The sequence below is a fragment of the Pteronotus mesoamericanus genome, unplaced genomic scaffold (genome assembly GCF_021234165.1).
Source record: "Pteronotus mesoamericanus isolate MK-2021 breed Mesoamerican mustached bat unplaced genomic scaffold, CSHL_Meso_final contig_82, whole genome shotgun sequence".
NCBI classification, from domain to species: Eukaryota; Metazoa; Chordata; class Mammalia; order Chiroptera; family Mormoopidae; genus Pteronotus; species Pteronotus mesoamericanus.
This window is the reverse complement of record NW_026555265.1, coordinates 21,398,239-21,417,840: the sequence shown is the minus strand read 5'-3', so window position 1 is coordinate 21,417,840 and position 19,602 is coordinate 21,398,239. Positions and strand designations below refer to the sequence as shown.

General features: G+C 34.7%; 1 protein-coding gene across 1 annotated transcript in view; it reads left to right on the top strand.

Moving 5' to 3' along the window:
- ROBO1 (roundabout guidance receptor 1) overlaps positions 1-19,602 on the top strand; it is a 390,902-nt gene that overhangs the window by 261,309 nt on the left and 109,991 nt on the right. The gene's annotated exons all lie outside the window — the stretch shown is intronic.

Here is a 19,602-nt window from a genome sequence, read left to right as displayed (position 1 = left end):
GTAGTTTCACAAAAGACAGCATAGAAATGGTCAAGTTAAACCAAACGTTATAGTTGAGATAAACTAAAATTATTTATTTTGGATCCTAGAAATCTTACATCAAATGATATTAACAAATTATCTAAAGAAGATGATAACTGTTCACCATTTGGCATTTAGAGAAAGAGGATTTATATTAAACAGAATATTGTGAATCAGTAAATTAATCAATGGAATGCTTTATAGTTAACTGTCCAAACTGTGGATTAGCTAGGTTCTAATGTCATTAGCTGTACACATTTCAAAAGTTATTGCTGAAAAAATTAAGCAGTTAGGAGAAATCATATAATGATAGGAAATCAAGTTAAAAAATTATTGATGTTATGGCTTGGCAATTTTGTATAGATGCAATAAAATATAATAAAAACTAATACGGTAACAATACGATCTAAATAGAGATCTTCCAGGACTTAATCCTGAAATTCCAGAGTTAATTTCTTCAGAATAAACATTTACTGTTATTCGTCCTGAAAGAAATTTTATTTTAGGGTTTAAGAGAAGAGCTTAAGAGACATTTATCTTTTCATGTTTGAAATTCTTTACTTCTAAGCTAAAATTTAGAGAAGGATAACACATGCTTTTTCCATCCTCTATGTATGTGGCTTTGTGACATAAACATTTTATGAGTGACTTGTGTTATTTCTTGAGGTAAGCTGTGCCTTGAATTTTTATTGTTTTTCTTACCTGTTCTCCATGGAGCATGCTACAAATATTCTATATGCCTTACAGATTTTGGTTTTGGTTTACTTAATTGGAAAAAAATAATTTGGATGATGGGGAAATAATTTTAAGTTATTTATTTCCATCAAAACCATAGTCGAATCAGAAACCATGTAATTGTCAATTCATTTATTTATCACATAATTGTATTAAGAGTTATCTTCTTTGAAAAATGTGGAAAAAATTCACAGCATTAATGTGTTTTAACATTATGTGCAATCATATTTAGTAGCCTTTTCTTTACGATTTTACTTAGATGGGATGACTGACCATCTTGATTTTCTGGAAACTGTCCTGGTGTTATCACTGAAAATCCCTAGTTCTAGGAAAAACCACTGGTTCTGGGAAAAATGGGACAGTTGTTTACCCTGAGCCTGACGGCTTAAAGGAATTGGTTTATATGTAAGTGAGAAATCACATTCACACATGATAAGTAAAAAGTAGTAAAAATAAACAAAAGCATTTTTAAGTACATAATTTCTTTCATAAGCAAGTTAAGGATTGGAAAATCATTAGTGAAGTAAGGAGAAAAACTTAGTTATATATTTTTTAAAAAACTATTTAACACTTCCTATTCCCATACTAAAGAGGTACAATTGTTAAAATGCAACATGTCATCGGTCTTTTTCTAGGTCTCTTCTGCTTCCTGTGTATCTTTATAGGTTTCTTTGATTTCCCTTGTTGGTGTGATATTTTGGTAAAAACCAGCTGACTCACATCCCATCCAAATCCCCGGTGCCCTCCAGACCCTTTGCAAATTTGGCATTCAGCCTTCTTATTGCCAATTGCTTCCTTTCCCCCAAATTCCCACATGTCTCCTTCCTAAGCCATCTGCTCCTCCTCTCTTCCTTCGATCACTGGCTTTCCCCTGGTCTTCCAGTTTCTTTCATTGTTCACAGTCTGTTGCTTCCTTTTCCTCTCTCCTTCCCCAGAGGAAATCAACATACTTAATGCAGCTGATGTCATACAGCCCTTTTTCCCTGAGAAGTAAAATTTACGTTCCTGCAAAATAAACATGCAGTTCTGTTGTGTGAAGGTCAAAGGAAACTTGTGTAGTTAACTGAATTTTTTTCTGTCCATCTTACATGACGAGTCATACACATTATATATTTTATCTTTAAGAAGTAACAATGTTAGCCGTTATTTAAATGGAAATTAAATCAATATAAATCTATAATATGAATCATGAAACTGAAGAATTGAGTTAAAAAGCAAATTAATGGTCTGTCTTACTCCTTTACTTTCAAATTTAATAATTGAAACACAGAGGATTAATAAAACAAAATATAGTTAGGAATTATAAGACCACATCACAACTTCAGGTTTTAATGCCTATTAAATACGTGATCTTATCAACATTTTGATCTCTGTAAATTCCATTGCTCCAAAATAAATATTCCAAAAATTTATTTGGGACTACAAAACACTCCACATAGCCTCAGCAATCTTGAGGAAGAAGAACAAAGTTGGAAGAATCACACTATCTCTATCAAACTCTACTACAAGGCCATAGTAATCAAAACAGCATAGTATTGGCACAAGAAGAGGCATATAGATCAATAGAACAGAATAGAGAGCACAAAAGTAAACCTGTACCTTTATGGTCAATTACTATTTGAAAATAAGGAGAAGAGACTAGTCAAGGAACATGTATGAATGACCCATGGACATGGACAATGGAGTAGGCTGGGCAGAGGAGAGCAAAGGGGAAAAATTGGGACAATGGTAATAGAACAATAATAAAATATTTAATAAAAAAGAAAAAGAAAATTTAAGGAAAAAATATATATATTTTTAGAATGAGGTAAAGTCTTTTCAATAAATGGTGTTTGGAAAATTGAACACATACATGCATAAAAATAAAACTAGACCACTAATTTACACCATACACAAGAATAAACTCAAAATGGATTAAGGACTTAAATGTAGGTCGGGAAACCATACAAATCCTAGAAGAAAACTTAGGCAGTAAAATTTTAGACATCTCTTGTAGCAATATTTTCACTGATATATCTCCTTGTGCAAGGAAAACAAAGGAAAAAATAAGCAAATGGGACTTCATCAAACTAAAAAGTCTTTGTGCAACAAAGGAAACCATCAACAAAATGAAAAGTGAACCAACTGTATAGGAGAACATATTTGCCAATGATACATCAGACAAGAGTTTGATCTCCAAAATGTATAAAGAACTCGTATGACAACACCAGAAAGACAAACAATCCAATAAAGAACTGGTCAATGGACCTGAATAAACACATCTCCGAAGAGGACATATGGATGGCCAGTAGATGTTTGAAAAAATATCCAATGTCATTAATGATTAGAGGGAAGCAAATAAAAACCACAGGGAAATATACTTTCATTATTAAATCGGCAAACAGCAAGTTCTGGTGAGGGTGTGGAGAAAAGGGAACTCTTGTGCACTGTTGGTGGGAATACAAGATTGGTGCAGCCACTGTGGAAAGCAAGGTGGTGGTCCCTCAAACAATTAAAAATGGAACTGCATTATGACCAAGCAATTCTGCTTCTGGGAACGTATCTGAAGAAACCCCAAACACTGATTAGAAAGAATACATACACCCCCATGTTCATTGCAGCATTATTCACATTGGCCAAGATCTGGGAACAGCCCAAGTGCCCATCCGTAGATGAGTGGATAAAAAAGAAGGTGTGGTACATTTACACAGTGTAATATTACTCAGCCATAAAAAAAGAAGGAAATCTTACTTTTTGCTACAGCGTGGATGGACCTGAAGGTTATTATCTTAAGTGAAATAAGCCAGTCAGAGAAAGACAGGTACCATAAGATCTCCTATGTGGAATCTAATGAACAAAATAAACTCACCAACAAAATAGAAATAGAGGCATGGATGCATGGGACAGATTGACAGCTGTCAGAGGGGAGGGGATTTGGTGGCTGGGTGAAAGAAGGTGAAGGGCATAAACACAGACACACACTCATATATACACATATATACATAACATATAACACACACATATTAAATACAGACATTGACAACAGTGTGGTGATAACCAGAGGGAAAGGGGTGTGGCGGGGGGTAGATGGAGGTAAGCTAAGGGGGAAAATGGGGATGGAAAGAGACTTTGCTTGTGGCGATAGGCACGCAATATAAAGTGCAGATGATGTTTTGTTGAGTTGTACACTTGAAGCCAGTATGCTTTTGGGAACTAATGTCATCTCAATAAATTATATAGAAAAAAACAAGAATATTCTATCCAAAAGAAAACAAACACTGTAAAACATACTTCAGCCAATCAAATAACCTCAAGTTTTCTTCAGTTGGCCTCTGATTTGTGATTATGATAAATGACATGTAAACACATTAAAAATATATTGTTTCCATTTGTGAAACAATATATTCCTATATTAGTTCATGGTTTCATTGTGGGAATTAAGTGAGAAATGCATAATGTCATTATAAGTAGTGACAACTCTATACTGATTAGTACTGGGTGTTCTGGTTATTTTTGTTGTTTGTATCCCTGCTTGAACTCTAGATATATTCAGTCATCAAAACCTTAATGGAAAAGGAAAATCAGAAAATGTTTGTGATAAAATAATTTCAATTTTTCCAAATAAACAAAAAAACCCATATAAATGTGTATGAAAAGATCCATTATTTATGCATCTTGTAAAGTTCTATCTACAGCTGACAAACAGCTATGAGAAAACTTCCCATTTTCCAGAATTGCCCTGAGTATTTAGTGTTCATGAATATTATGGAATATTATCAGTAAATGAAGCATTTAAATGAATATTAATATTAAGAAACTAATTTGAGTCCTATGTATACCTTCATTGTGAAATGCAATAATCAACTGGAAATTCTTTAAAGCTTATTGCCCTAAGGTATCCACTATATGTAATAAATGTACTTTGTGCCTGTACATTCAGAACAGTGTTAATTATATACTGTTCTTAGAGTCATTAAGAAATGCTGTCATTCAGATGAGGTACACGAGTTGAGAAAGGTTGATTTCTCTTGCTAAGATACATCCTGAACCTTTCCAAAATCTTGTAATTTTATTTAAATAATTACATATGCACTCATCATGTCTAGATACTGAAACTAGAAAAAAGAAAGCCAAGCATTTCAGACCTCCTTGTGAAGTCCAAAGTACTCTTTTGAAATCATTGTAATAAACTAAAGCACTCTGAGTTCTAGCACAGACATTAGTTTGGAAGACAATAGAATTATAAATACAATTCTAGTGAGTATTTGGTTATTCCTTTAGCCTTTCATTGTTGAATATATGTGAATTTAACGGCTTGGATGCCAAGAGCTTGAAGTACCAAATTATCAGAGTCTCTGCATATGCTATTCCCTCTGCCGGGAATGTTCCCATCCCGAAACCCCCTTTGTCTGGTTCACTCATTTTCCAGGTTCCAACTTAAAGGCAACTTTTTAAGAGGATCCTTCTGCAAAGCCCCACTGTGCACACCTACACTAGATTTATTCTCCTGTTAAATGTTCCTTTTTCCTTTGGCTACATATTTTTTCCTTTAATCTACTGCAATTTACTATTTATATATTACTCATCTAATATATGTAAGACACATAAGGGCCCACTGTATCCCCTGTGTCTGTCTTATAGTCAGAACTTGATACATATTTCTTTAAAAATGTTAAATGAATGAATTATAAATCAAAATAATGTCTTCTAACAGCCCTGACCAGTGTGGCTCAGTTGTTTGTAGTGTCATCCCATAAATGGAAAGGTTGCAGGTTCAATCCCCGGTCAGGACATATAGGGAGACGATCAATCAGTGTTTCCTTCTCACATCTTTGTTTCCTTCCCCTTTCCCCCTTCCCTCCTCTCTCTCTAAAAGCAATGAAAAATTGTCCTTGGGTGAGGGTCAAAAAAAATTTTTTTAATAATAATATCTTCTAACATACGAAGAACTATAAAGTTGCTACTCTGAATATACACAATTTATTTCAATATACATTTGTATATTTAGTTTCTCATTCACCTTGAAAATGTATGGGAGATATCATCCACACCACTTTTGTCCTAAAACATTGCTTTTCATTGGCTAAACAGTTAGAACAAGGAGATGTGTCACACAAGTTAATTATGTGAGTAAACATATTCCTCTAAGTGTTACATGTACAGAATTTTAGACATGGAACTAACTTGAGAGATTTTTTTATGCACGTCCCTTCATTTTTAAGAAGAAAAGTCAAGGAGTTGATTTGCCCTGAATGACTTAATGGATCTGTGTTGTGAATTAGGAGTAAGAGTCAGACCACTCAACAGCAGTCTTTTTCTGTTCTGATTCTTAATCATGATAGACTAGAACTAATCAACCCTTATAAAACAACCCTTAAATTTTATTAAGATATGTTCTAACAAAAAGAAAAAATCCATGCCCTGGCTAGTGTGGCTCAGTGTATTGAGCGCTGGCCTGAGAACCAAAGGATCGCAGGTTCAATTTCCAGTCAGGGCACATGCCTGGGTTGCAGGCCAGGCCCCCAGTTGGGGGTGCATGAGAGTCAACCACACATTGATGTTTCTCTCCCTCTCTTTATCTCTCCCTTCCCCTTTTTCTAAAAATAAATAAATAAATACATACATACATACATACATACATACAATATTTTTTAAAAATCCACAGGTAGCCCTGGCTGGTATGGCTCAGCGGATTGAGAGCAGGCCTGCGAACCGAAGGATTCTGGGTTCGATTCCCAGTTCAGGGTACATGTCTGGGTTTTAGGCCAGGCCCCTGGTATGGGGTGCATGAGAGGCAACCACACATTGATATTTCTCTCCCTCTTCTTCTCCCCCTCTTCCCTTCTCTCTAAAAATAAATAAATAAAATCTTAAAAAAAAGCAAAAGGTTTTAAAAAAATAATCCACAGGTAAGGTGTTTCACTAGATTGATTTCATACAATTTTTCCCTTATTTTGTATCCTAAATTCAGTATTTTCTATCTTGGCACCAGTGTAAAAAATATTGTTTTCAATATATAGGGTTTAACAGTTTCACCTGCTTATGTATCTCTTGGGTACCAACATGACTTTGTATAAATTTGATTAATAATTCTGTGCATAATTTTGCTTTATCAGCTATGTTTTAAAGAACATATCTAAGTTCATCTTAAGAAATTGTCTCCTTAGGTTGCCTCAGAATTTCATTCAAAAATAACACTTACTTCTCTAATTGTAATTTTTGTGTTTGCTTGTGATGGCCCAGGCATATTTTTCTGTTTACCGCAGGCAGAATGAAGTGTAATCTTTAAAAAAGAAAATAGTAAATTCAGAAGTGCACGTCCTTAAAACATGGTCCAAAATGCAGAAATCAAACAACTGATTTTTGGCCTTTAAATTTTAAATTATTTTAAAACTGAGCATGTTAAAGGCGGTTGGGTTTTGTTTTTATTATTTTAAAGTGGCTAAGATTGACTTTATCTATTTCTTTCTTGTCCATATTATCACTTTAGAAACTCTGTCAAGGAATAACCCCAAATCTTATGCTGAGGGTGATGTCTAATCTCTTGCAGAGTCTGCATTTTGCGTAAAGGCTCGCTGCCTTAAAATGACTAATTGTTAGTGTTGCTGACATATGACCATTTTAATTTTTATCTTTTTAACCCCCCAAAATTTGATAATATTATAAATTGTACACTTGTAAAATAATCTGCTGTGCATTAACAAAATTACTAACAGATGGCACAGGTTTTCTCCTCTTAAGTCTCACAAATCTAGGCGATCACGGAGCTTTAAAGGCTGATCACACAAGAAACAGGCTTATGGTTAAGTCACCTTCAACAACATCGTTTTGCATGGGAAAATTTTAAGAGCACTTGAACTTGATCTGTATACTACTGGTTGAAAATAATGGAAATGTGTCTTCTTGAGTGGATAAAGTGTAACTTACTAAGGAACCCATTGTTTCCTATGTCTTTGCCTCACTCGTCTCTTACCTGCATCACCGTGTTGCCCTATGCATCATACTCATAAGAGATTATGTCAGATTTCCTCATCTTTATTAGGGAAGCTTATAAATACTCTGTTTAAATTTTAAATATGCCATATAATCAGTGTGTGTTTAAATGGGAAGAGTCATTCCTCTGTATAGGAAATAATGTAAGGGACCGAGCAGAAAAGGAAAAGGGGCTCATGGACAGGACAACAGTGTGGTGGTTGCTGGGGGAAGGAGGGTATCAGAGAGCTAAACGGTAATGGAAAAGAAATAACACAATAAAGATTAGACTAAAAAAGAATTTGCCTGACTACATTTTTCCTAAAAATAACACACGCACGTGTGGAGTATAAACATGCACGTTTTCCCCGTGCCATGGTGATGGCCTCACGGCAGCTCAGGTGGGTGTCCAGGTCAGTCGGGCCTGAGAATGGAGTGTGATGGGAGGGGGGCAGTTAGTCTTACACTGGGAGGTCCACCAACAGCACCTGTTTATTTTTTCCCCAAACCTTGGTTCTCGGCTCAAGATCTTGCAAGATACTGCTAATCTGTAGTTTGGGAAGTAGGAAACAAAGAAAATAGGAGCGCTTGTTTTCTGTCCAAAAGAAAGCACTTTATGTAAGCTTTACTTTGGATCTATGTAGAAGAAGTGCCAATCCATTTACGAAATGATCTGGTGCAAGTTTCTGATTTTCTCTGGACCTTCGTTTTTCCCATCCCAAATAGGAAAGTATGCCTCTCCTGTGAGACCTATAAAAAATGAAAGACAACACATGCAGCGATGTCATGCATACAGCACATGTTGATACATCATGCTTCTCATTAATTAATACTGCATATTGTGTTTACCACCCCAAATGATTTTTGAAATACTCTTTTATTTTGTTTTCACAGATAACTATAGAAATAAGGCAGCAGGATGCATTTATTTTTTTTAATTATTTGTCCGCGAGTTAAACATGAGTTCTTAGGAAATAGTGAGAAGTGCATCTGGATAATTCTGAAGCTTAATATAACCCTCCAAAGAAGTGTTTGTGTAAGCTTTAGCTCAAAACTTTCATTGCAAGAATTTATTCTCCTCACATGTGTAAATTACCCTACTTACTTTCTTTTAGGAAGTATGTAGATAGATCTACATTTGTTTTAACATGCACATTGGTGAGGAGAGGGGTGTTACTATCTCTATCCTATCCCATGGCCCTTATGAAATGAAGCACACATGTGCCAAATCACTGAGCTAGGGTCTGGCATAGTCTCGTAATCAATAAAAGAGAGTGAGCAACTGGCCATATGGATATTGAATCTCTGACCCTGGTCTGATGAGCCCTGTCTCTGATTATCAATTAAGCTTGTCTTGTAATTAAGCCTGCTCTCCTTCAGCTCTTTGGGATTAAAATACCAAAGATTGGAAATGAATGTTTACTTCATTTTGATGCTACTCGTACTTGTATAGAATTGTAACAAATGGTATAAAATGCTTTTATTGATTTTTTTTTATTTTGCAAATTACAAGTGTTTCCATAAAGTAATTATCCTTTCTTAATTTCCCTTGATTTCCATAAATTCATTCTGAATTTCTGCATCCAAGAATTGCTCGCATACTCAACCTTGATTTGACCTTGTCTCTTGGTTATATGTCTTCTTCAGAATTTAAGTGAATTGAAATTTCAAGAGTAACGAATAATACACAGTGTCTGGAAAAGGTATTATCTTAGCAAGGCATTTGGTGGTGAGAGAAATTCTCACACTTGACCAAAATTATAGAGAAGAACTAAGCATAAAAATCCATGGAGAGAAAAAGGGATTTACTGTTTGAAAAGTATTTTCAGCTGGTGTACTTGTAATGTGAAAGAGCCAAGTGTTGGAAAACGAGCTTTTCTCCCCTCAAATACTATGAGCATTTATCATCTTTATTTCTTGAGTATAGTCATAATTCCTCCGTAGATTTTTATTTCAGGCAGTCCTAACAGTGACTGTATGTAAATTCAAAATTATAGCCAGATGGTTGGACAAGGTGATAAAAAGCAAACCTACTTTTGTAGGAAATGAAAATTGCCCATAAGACTTTGTTTTTTACCTTTAAAAACAGCAGGACATTGTTTCAAGAGACCTGTGAAGAAACCAATACATTAACTTTAATAGCTATGAGCTAAATTAATTTTTCAGATGCATGCGGAGTACTACCATGTCATACCTAGAATTTTCATAGAGATAAAAATCAATCAGCTCTCTTACTTTGAGGAGCTAGACAGCAAAGGCTATTTGCTTCCAAAACCACTCTTTATGGTTGCCTCCTTTTTACAGGATTCACTTTTGGGTTCTGATCTTAATGACTTGGGAACCAGACACCTGGAGAATCAGCAAAAGCCTTCGTTGTTTCATCTGCTCTCTATTTTCCCAGCACTCAGCAGTCTGCCCCTGGTTTGGAATATGATAAATCAGAGAGGGCTTTCTTGGTTGATTGCTTTAGGCTACATAACTCTGGCTCGACAAAATGGGTGTCCAGGAGAAAAATGCCAAGTCTATGCCGTCATATGAACATTGAGCCGCACTTAAGCAAAATAGTCATGTTTTAAGGAGACTATGTTTCTTCTTTTTTTCTTGTTAAAATTAGGATTCATGAAAGGGTCCTTTGGTGATATAAACCAGATAGATAGAAAGATGGTAATTTATACTTCACAAAGAAAATCATCCTCTCCCTTTAATTTAACCGCCTTTCTACAGGGTGACTCGCACTTACCTGCAATTAGCAATCCAGCTCTTGCCGATGTAGTCTATAATCAAATTATCCTAGGTGTGCTTCTGCAGCAACAGACAATCAACTATGAATTTATAAATTGCTATAAGGAAGAAATGAGAAGTTTAGTAGGAGAAATAGGAAGAACTGAGAAATGCAGCTGCCATGTCCTAGGCAGCAGCGCTCCAGGCCTGTGTTCTCAGCTGGCAGCTCACCAATGTGTGCAGAGAGCCACGTGTTCCCACTGGGATAACTGCTGTTTCTGCATGAGTCTCTTGTTGCTTCCCTCTGATGATCAAGTGTGTTTAAACTCCTGGCTGAAATCATGTTGGTTTTTAAATGGTATTGTAAAGTGTACCAGCAAACAAATGAAATAGGATCATGTTCTCTTGTATTCGTGAAGCCCAAGCAAATACTGGATGCCAATGGAGAGATCTAACTGCCTATTTTTCCTCTCAATTCCACTCCTAAGAGAACAGTCAAAAGATGTGTAACCAAGTTATGGTTTTCTCCTTGTAATGCCGTTTCTTTTAATGTCACCAAGAAAAATGTAGAGTTGTCAATTTGGTTGCTTTCAACTTGTCATTTTAGTGTTTTCTTACAATCACTGTGTACATACCCAAACATCCTTTTGTTATATAAGTTTTTTTTTTTTTAATACCAAGAACATTATTTACACTTTAAGTAGGTTTTAAAAGAGGAAATTAGCTTTGTGTGAGGATGGACATATTAAATGAATTAGTAACATCTGGTAAAAAAACTGCACAATCTGATGAAATCAGATTGAATTAAATATTTTTTTGTAATCTACAGTTAAAAAATGTAAATACTAGCATATAATCTGTTTTTCTTAGTTTAACCCCTTTTTTGGCTACAGCCACTCTGTTTGTGTCACAAATTTATGTAAAACTGGTCATTAGTACCTGGTAACTTTTCCTAACAGCTTTTGGATAAGCAGCATGAAAGCAGATCATATCTAATCAAGACTTGAATAGGTAATAGTTAAAACAATTCATTTCATCTTCCTCCTCCTCCTCTTATTCTTCTTCTTCCTCCTCCTCTTCTCTCTCTTACTTTAAGATCTGTGTGAACTAGTATGAAATAAAAATAAAGAGAGGTGAAAATTTTTCAAAAAATGAGTTGAATGATAATAGCCTTTATGAAAAGTAGAAAGAATAATAAACTTTCTTATCCAGGAAGAAGAATTGTGATTTTACTGACCTTGGTTTATTGTTTATATATTTGTCTAAAATAAAACAATGTTTGAGACTTAAAAATGAAATTCTGTGGTCCAGGATATGCGATATTATTTAATGACAGAGAAAGAGAGATAAAGAGAAAAAGAAACATTGATTCACTGTTCCACTTACTTATGCATTCATTGGTTGATTCTTGTATGTGCCCTGACCAGGGGTTGAACTCACAACCTTGGCATATTGGGAGGATGCTCTAACCAACTGAGAATCCAGCCAGGGCTAAGATATCATTTTTAAAAACATTATTTTTGTGTGACAAGGTTAGTACAAATAAATAGAATAAATAAAATTAATTTCTTAAAATTTGTTTTTAAAGTGATATCACAGGTGACTGGAGTAGTTACATATAAATTGTTTTACATAATGACTTTTGATAATGAAGATTTATCAAAAATTTACATTTTTATCTGATTACCAACTACATTAAAATTTCAGAGAATGAAACAAAATTATTAATGTGTAAATTCAGTTATGTAAAGTACCTCCTATGATATTAAACCATAATTAGTAAAAACATGAAATTATTTAATTATAGACATGGCTTCTCTATTAAATTTTCTCATTGAATTACTTATGTGGAGGCGTAAGCAAGAAGTATTACCAAATAAGAAACCCTGTCATTTCTTTGCTATTGTGTAAGATTTGAATTACACCAATTGTGTTTTACTTGGTTTTATATATTTTAAGATTGCTGTAAGATGTGCATTTTATCCAATCCTTTGTCTGTGACTTACGCAGTACATTATACCACCTCCAGTGGTGTTGCTTAATTTAGAATGCAGTGAAGCAGGGCAGTTTTAAAATGCACTAGAGTGCGTGTTAGGAGGTGTGCTTTAATCCAAGTTGCTCACGCTGAAGGATGGCACCACTCTTGCAGCCAGGTTGTAAAGCAATGGGTATTATTGCACTCTCTTCCTTTCTCTGCTCCCTGCTTAAATAATTATCTTTTTTTGGTTTATTTGTATGGTTGGGGTTGAATTCATGCTAAATTTTGAATAAAAGCTGTTACTGTGACTCTTCTTTCCATGTCTCTGTTGAAAGGAGTCCTTAGGGACCATCCACAACTGTCCTGCAGTTTATTTCAGGAAGGAGAAATGCTGGGGGCTATGACTGGCCATCTGGGGTACCTGCGTCTCATTGTCATTAAGAAGTCTAAAACCCATGAAAAGTGCTCCTCCTGTAGTTTACAACAGCTTGATATCTGTTCTGTAGGTCAAAGATCCAGGCAGAATTGACAGCATTGCTATGAAGAGCTTTCCTGGTCAGAGTTAGGAGTGAATTGTTTAAGGATGATACTCTAGGCTGTAATTCAAAACCTCTCATCTCAGTTACTTTGCAAAATAGTATGAAACTGTGGTGAAGAATCAAGCTTTTCGGAAAAATCAATTTCTAAACCCTGGTACTCTAAAAATTTCACTTATCATGTTAACCCTGCTTATCTAACAGGGTTATTGTAAATGAATATTTCTGAGCCTTTAATCATTTAGAAAATTGTGAAAATTAAGTATTACATAATTTCTTATTAGCATGATGTCTGTGTGTCATACTTATTATTTAAACATATTTCTCCTTTAGCATTCTAAATCCGTATTCTTTTAATCAATTGTTATCATGTATTTTAAAAATAGTGTTTCTAGTAAGAAACACAAAATGTGATGCAAAATTCTATTAAAGGAAATGAAATAAATTGTATGACAGTTTGGTCTTTGGCAATCTGAAATCATCTTTGAAGCCCTTAATACAATTAGTGGTTTCGTTTTTGGTCTGCTGAATTCAAGTCACATTAGGTTAATGTAATTAAAAGCAGAAAAGATTTTGTGTAGCAAAACTATTTAATTAGCCCCAGTGGTTTAGTATGTTAACCTAGAGGTGTATGGATCACATTGTGGGGGTGATGCCTGAAAAAAAAAAAAATTCCTGTGTAACAGATACTGCAAATCATCTGACTTGCTTTAGGGTAGAAAATGAAGACATACCAAGGAGTTCATTCTGAGTTCATCTTTATTTCTGATTTTAAGCACTGATTGCAGGGTAAGCTGTATACTCCGTAGAATAACCAGATAAAAAGCTTACTTAATTTACTGTTGGAAAGAGAGCATTCTTGTTTGTGTGCAGAGAAAAAGCAATTTCTCTTCTTGTATTCTGGCAATAAGAATTCCAATTGTAGTGTTTTCACGCTTAACAGAAACATAAAGCGATTCTCTTCTCTTTGGGTTGGAAAGCTTCATCTGATACCTGATTTTTCTATATTATCTTGTTATTCAGTAAACAATTCAGTAAAGGAGATGAAAGCATCTGGAAAGGGATTTTCAACTGCTTCAGAAAAGTCTTCAAGTATGAGAGAAGACCTTTTACCCCTAAGGAAAATAATCATTTTTAACTTCTTAAAGGGAACATGCTAGCATGTAAGAATCCTGTATATCAAATACACTGAGGTATTCCATACCTTAATGTCTCAAAACATTTGTTTTAGTCTGAGGCTGTTTTGAAGAAAAATATAAAGTGTAAGGGTATTTGAAACTTCACAATTTTTTTACCACCTTTTTCTTCTCTCTCCTCCTTGTCTTCTTCCCCCAAAGGAGCAAGACTACTGGATCTCTTTTTGTTTTGTTTTCATCAAGTATGTAGATAGGCGAGGCCCCCCTTCAAGCACTGTCTAGAGCTTATGGAAATGTGGGCTTCTAATGTGGTTACTGCTGTGGGCTGCTAAGGTATATGATAATGAGGAAGTAGGACCTCTGCTTTGGATTTTTGACATAGGCTAGATGCCAGCATATTGTCTGAAAGCTTAACAAATTCTGCGTCTCCACTACCAGGATTATGTTAATTGAAGCCGTGTGGCTGCAGTGTAGTGTTTAACATTGTGTCTGTTCATTATACAAACTCGTTTTTGATAGGTTTACAATTTGGCTGTCAAATCCAGCTGCAGGAAGAAACCTGCCAAGAAATATTTCTTAGCTTGTTTTAAATAGCGCAGTTTTTTACATTTGTAATGTTTTGTTTGTGTTAGACATATTTTTCTTTTCTATGTAGAGATAGAAAACATCAAGTTTTGCTTTACAAAGGGACACTAAGATTTAGAATGTGTAAAATCACTTTTTACAATCAATAATTTTATATGATGTGAACATAAAATGTCATTGTTAATAGTAGGTACTTCTTGAAAGCTGCTGGTATGTTGTATTTGATAAGGGTTATAGTACTATGTTTTTCTGTTCTTTTATTTTATTGAAAAGAGCAAGCCACCATGTAGTCCACCTCTGTGACCACAGACAATAGAATTATGGCTTTTGGTTAGCTTTGTTTCAGTTTAGCCATTGGTATAATGCCAAATCAATTTGAATTTATAGAAGTTGAAAACTATTATTTTCATCCATTATTTTTTAAAAATTTCTGTTTGCCATATTTTTTCCATCACTTTTGTTAATTTCTGTCTCTATCGTCTCTGACGAAATAAATTTTCCCCAGGTTTGCTGATGCTATTTAGTCTCCCAATAGCATCAGTTAAATCGTAACATTGACTTTGGGATTCTTAACCATTACTACCGGTGAGTGTAGAACAGAATACAGTATTTTTATAAAGAAAGTGTCGTATTGATGGAGTGAAAGTTGTGTGCTGGTAGTTAATCTTGGAAGTCTAGGCAGTGATTTCCCGAGTAAACAGTTATTGTAATTTTAACCCCTCCTTCCTTTTGTCATTATAATCCAGCATTTATCCTTAGGCCAGAGCCAGGTCTTTAGAAAGTTTTTCAGCCTCAAGGCTATTGACATTTTGGCTGTGATAATTCTTCATTGTGGGAGACTCCTCAGAGCTATGCAGGCTCTGTAGCAGCCTCTCTGGCCTGAACCTACTGCCCCTCCTCGCAATAGTGACAACCAAAAATATCATGGCTAAATATCTTTTGGGGGGGGTCGTTGCCCCCATAGAGAATCACAGTTTTGGAAGACATAAGTAAAACATGTTTAGCCTAAAAACTACTTGTTGCTAAGGCTTTGCTGTATTGATTTAAATATGCATTTTTTCCTCACAAAACCTATGGAAGATGTGTTCGTAATAATTTAATGAAAAGCTTCTCGATGTAGCCTAACAAAGAACAAGAGACTATTTTTTTATTAGACAAATATCCCTTAAATTATTAAATTCATAATTATAACGATAATAGTGTACAGGAATTTTCCCAAGTGCTTTGTATAATATTCTCATGTAATCCTCATAACATCCTTGGAGATGTGTATTGATAGTATCCCTGTTTTCAAGACGAGAAAAATAAGCACAGAGGAGCTAATACCTTGCCTACAGCCGTGCTTACATCGTTTGAGGCCCCCGACTCCAGGGCCCATCCTCGCTTTGCTTTCCAGCGTGGATGTAGCTGCTTTTCATCCATTTGAAATATTATCTGGGATTTGAAAATTTGTAAAATGATTTTTGATTCAGCATGAGGTTGAAATCAAACTCAAAATTAAAATATGTAAATGGAGAAAACTGTAAGTGCAGTTTAGTTGACTTCATTGAGCCACGGATGTTTAATGTCTATGCTATTGTTACCAAAAAAATGCATTTTTCTTATTAAAAATGTTTTCACAGTTGAATATTTTTTCAGGACTCAAGTAGCTATGTTATTTTCCCATTCATATAGAAATGATATATGAATGAACACAGTTGTGATAAATGTATATACTCTCAGTCATATTATGATACTAATGAAAAAAAAACTTCTCAAGACTCTTGATCCATTAAAAAAAGAAGAACTTTTACAAAAACAAATTGTCATGGTCGTCCATACTATTATAGTTTGTTTACTTACAAAGGACAGAGAAAATATTTTGTGCAATGCCTGGTGAGTTACTTTAAATTTGAACAGTGATTGTGATTTAGCAAAGAAGTCTGTAAAATAAATTTTTATGGAACAGTAACAATTTATTTATATATAAAACAAAACATAGCTATGTGTTCACAAAGCATAAGTCTCCCGGCAGATTGAGTTAGAAAATGTTTCCAAGATTGAACCACTTGTAATATATAATTGGGACAATGGTAAGAAGGTGCGTACAACACACTCTTTAGGACTTTATAGCTTTCTTTGAATTTTTAGTTCACCTCAGTTACCATTTCCTCCCATTCATCTTAACATTGGAATTTTTCTGTGACTGAGAATCTCCTGGCTGTCTCCTCATAACTCTTGTTAACTAAATTCCCCTTTTTTCTCCATTTATACGGGTTCTTTCAAAATATCATAGCACTGAGCTGTAATATATAATGTTAATTGGTGTCCCACGTGTGCCTAAGCAAGTTGATTTAAAACTCTACATTCTTAAGTATTTAAGATTTGTAAAGTATTGCTATGTTTTACTGAAACTATAAAAATAAATTTGTACTGTTGAAAATTATTTGTATTTTATCATTCTTTGACTCATTCTGAGTATTTGAATATCTTTTAAAATTACTATTTTTTAATCCTCACCCAAGGATATATTTGTTGTTTTTAGAAATAGAGAGAATGACATGGATGTGAGGGAGAAAAAACACCAGTTAGTTGCCTCCTGTATGATTCCCCACTAGGGATCAAACCCACAACCTTTTGCTGTGTGGGGTGACACTCCAATCAACTGAGCCATCTGACCAGGGCTAAAATTGTTCTTAAGTCTTATATTTTATTGTGGATAGAACTCATTGACTTAATTTTTAGAACAAAAAGAATAAAACATTTTTTTTTTTTTTACTTTGCTGTAGCTGTCCCTTAATGTGCAGTCCCTTCAGAATTGAACTGACCACCTAAATATGCTTAGGCGTTTAAGGTTAGATTCTGGGGTATAGAATGAAGCTCAATATTTTGTCCCAACTTAGAAAACCAATAAAGGAACATGTAGGACAACATCTCAGATTAATTAACTTTCATATCAAGAATAGAATTTGTCACCTTCCTTTTTTCTGGAGTGATTGTTACCTCAAGATTTTGGGAATGTTTATGTGTTTTTGAAAATAGGTATGTGGGGAAAGATTATAGCGAATTTTCATAGAAAGATCTTGTTATTGGGGTACACAAATTTTCTGCACCTCAAAAACTCAAGTTTATTAAACTTAAGTTTATAATCAATCTCTGGGCTGTGCATTTCATGTGCATCTCATATAACCAAAATCACATACCTTGACTAAAATCTTAGCCCTGTTCCAACTTTCTGTGTGACATCGGGCACGTCACTTTTCCTTTCACAATAATTTTTACAATTTACCAGACATTGTGAGAGTTCCCGGGGCTCTAGAGAGGAAGTCGCTATTTCTCTGCCTCCGAGATCACAGGCAGGGAGGAAAACTGACAATTAAAAGCATAATTAAAGCATATTGTGTTGATGGGGGCATATAAGAGGTATGTGGAAGGAGAAGTTGTACTTTTTTGAGCTGCTGATCCCTTAGGTGACAATGAGGTTATAACACTTTCTCCTCACAGTCTCACAGTATGTTTATGCTAAAGACTAAAACTTGCTAAAAACATAAAATAGTTGACACTGTGATCCAATAGATTTAATGTTGGACAGGCATTTGATTTAAGAAACTCACTTTGAGGCCTTCTCAGGAGACTATACCCATTTGAGAAAAGATATATGCAAAAAGAAGCTGATTTTAGTGCTGTTTATAAAATGGAAAAAGTGAAATACTTTAAACATCTACCAAGAAGAAAATAGTTTGGAAAAATATGGTAAATCCATATTCTATAATGGAATCCTATTTGTAATGGAACACTGTGTAGCCATTGAAATAGACTCTGAGGATCTGTATACAATGTATTCAACATTTAAAATGCAAAAATATCCTCAAGATACTGTTGAATTGAAAATGCAGCTTCGAGAAGAGTATATACCACATGAACAGTAAACTTAAAATTCTTTTCACATGACATTTATTTTTTCTTCATATTTATTGTGTTTGACTATTTAGGTTAGTATATATGAAAACAATAAAATTATTAACAACATATCTTGTGACTGCTACAAACCTTTATAGAAATGCTTCATTGGATAACAGATTGCATTTTGTCTATAAAAGCAGGTTGCATTTGCCCTGGCTGGGTGACTCGGTTGGTTGGAGCATCATCCCGTATATGCGCCCCTCCCCCCCCAGCAAAAAAAAGGTTCTGGGTTCTACCCTGGGTCCAGTCATGTACAGAAAGCAACTGATAAATGTTTCTCACTCTCTTTCTCTCTCTCTCTTTCTGTCTGTTTCTCTTTCTCTCTCTCTCTGCCTTTCTCTCTGAGTTTAGTGAACTTGTCCTTGGGTGAGGATTAAAAAAAAATTAAAAAGCAGGTTGCATTCAATAAATACTTTTTGAGTGACTACTATATACAGACATTACTCTCCGTATGAGGAAGAGAGTCATGAAAAGGGTCGAGGAAAATCCCTGGGTGGCTTTGACAATGGTACATAAAGAATCTTGAACATTTTCAAGGTAACATAACTGGAAACAGTATCAAATCCTAAAGTCACAGAAATTAAAATTGCTCTGTTAATAATTTCTAATTTGAGTTGAAATCAGGCAATTTAGGCATTCCAAAACAGTATGGCCCTACCTTCATAAAGCAGTAGTTTCAATGAACTAATGTATGATGAGATATCATTCAGTTTGAATGAATAACCTCCCCTAATTGCCTCCCTTCCTTTTTTTCTTTCTACCTTTTTTTCTTTGTTTAATTGATGTGCAGCACAGAACAGCTCTGAGGTCAAAACCTCAATGAATAAACATTTGGAAGTTAACCCTGACAAATCTTTATAAGGTTCAGAGCATTGTAGATACTGAAGAGTAATTGAACTTAGCTCCCCATCCGAAAGGATATTAAATTAAGTAAAGATAGTTCAGTTTCTGCATCCCATTCTTAATTCAAGGTTAGCTTCATCCTCCTTATTCTACT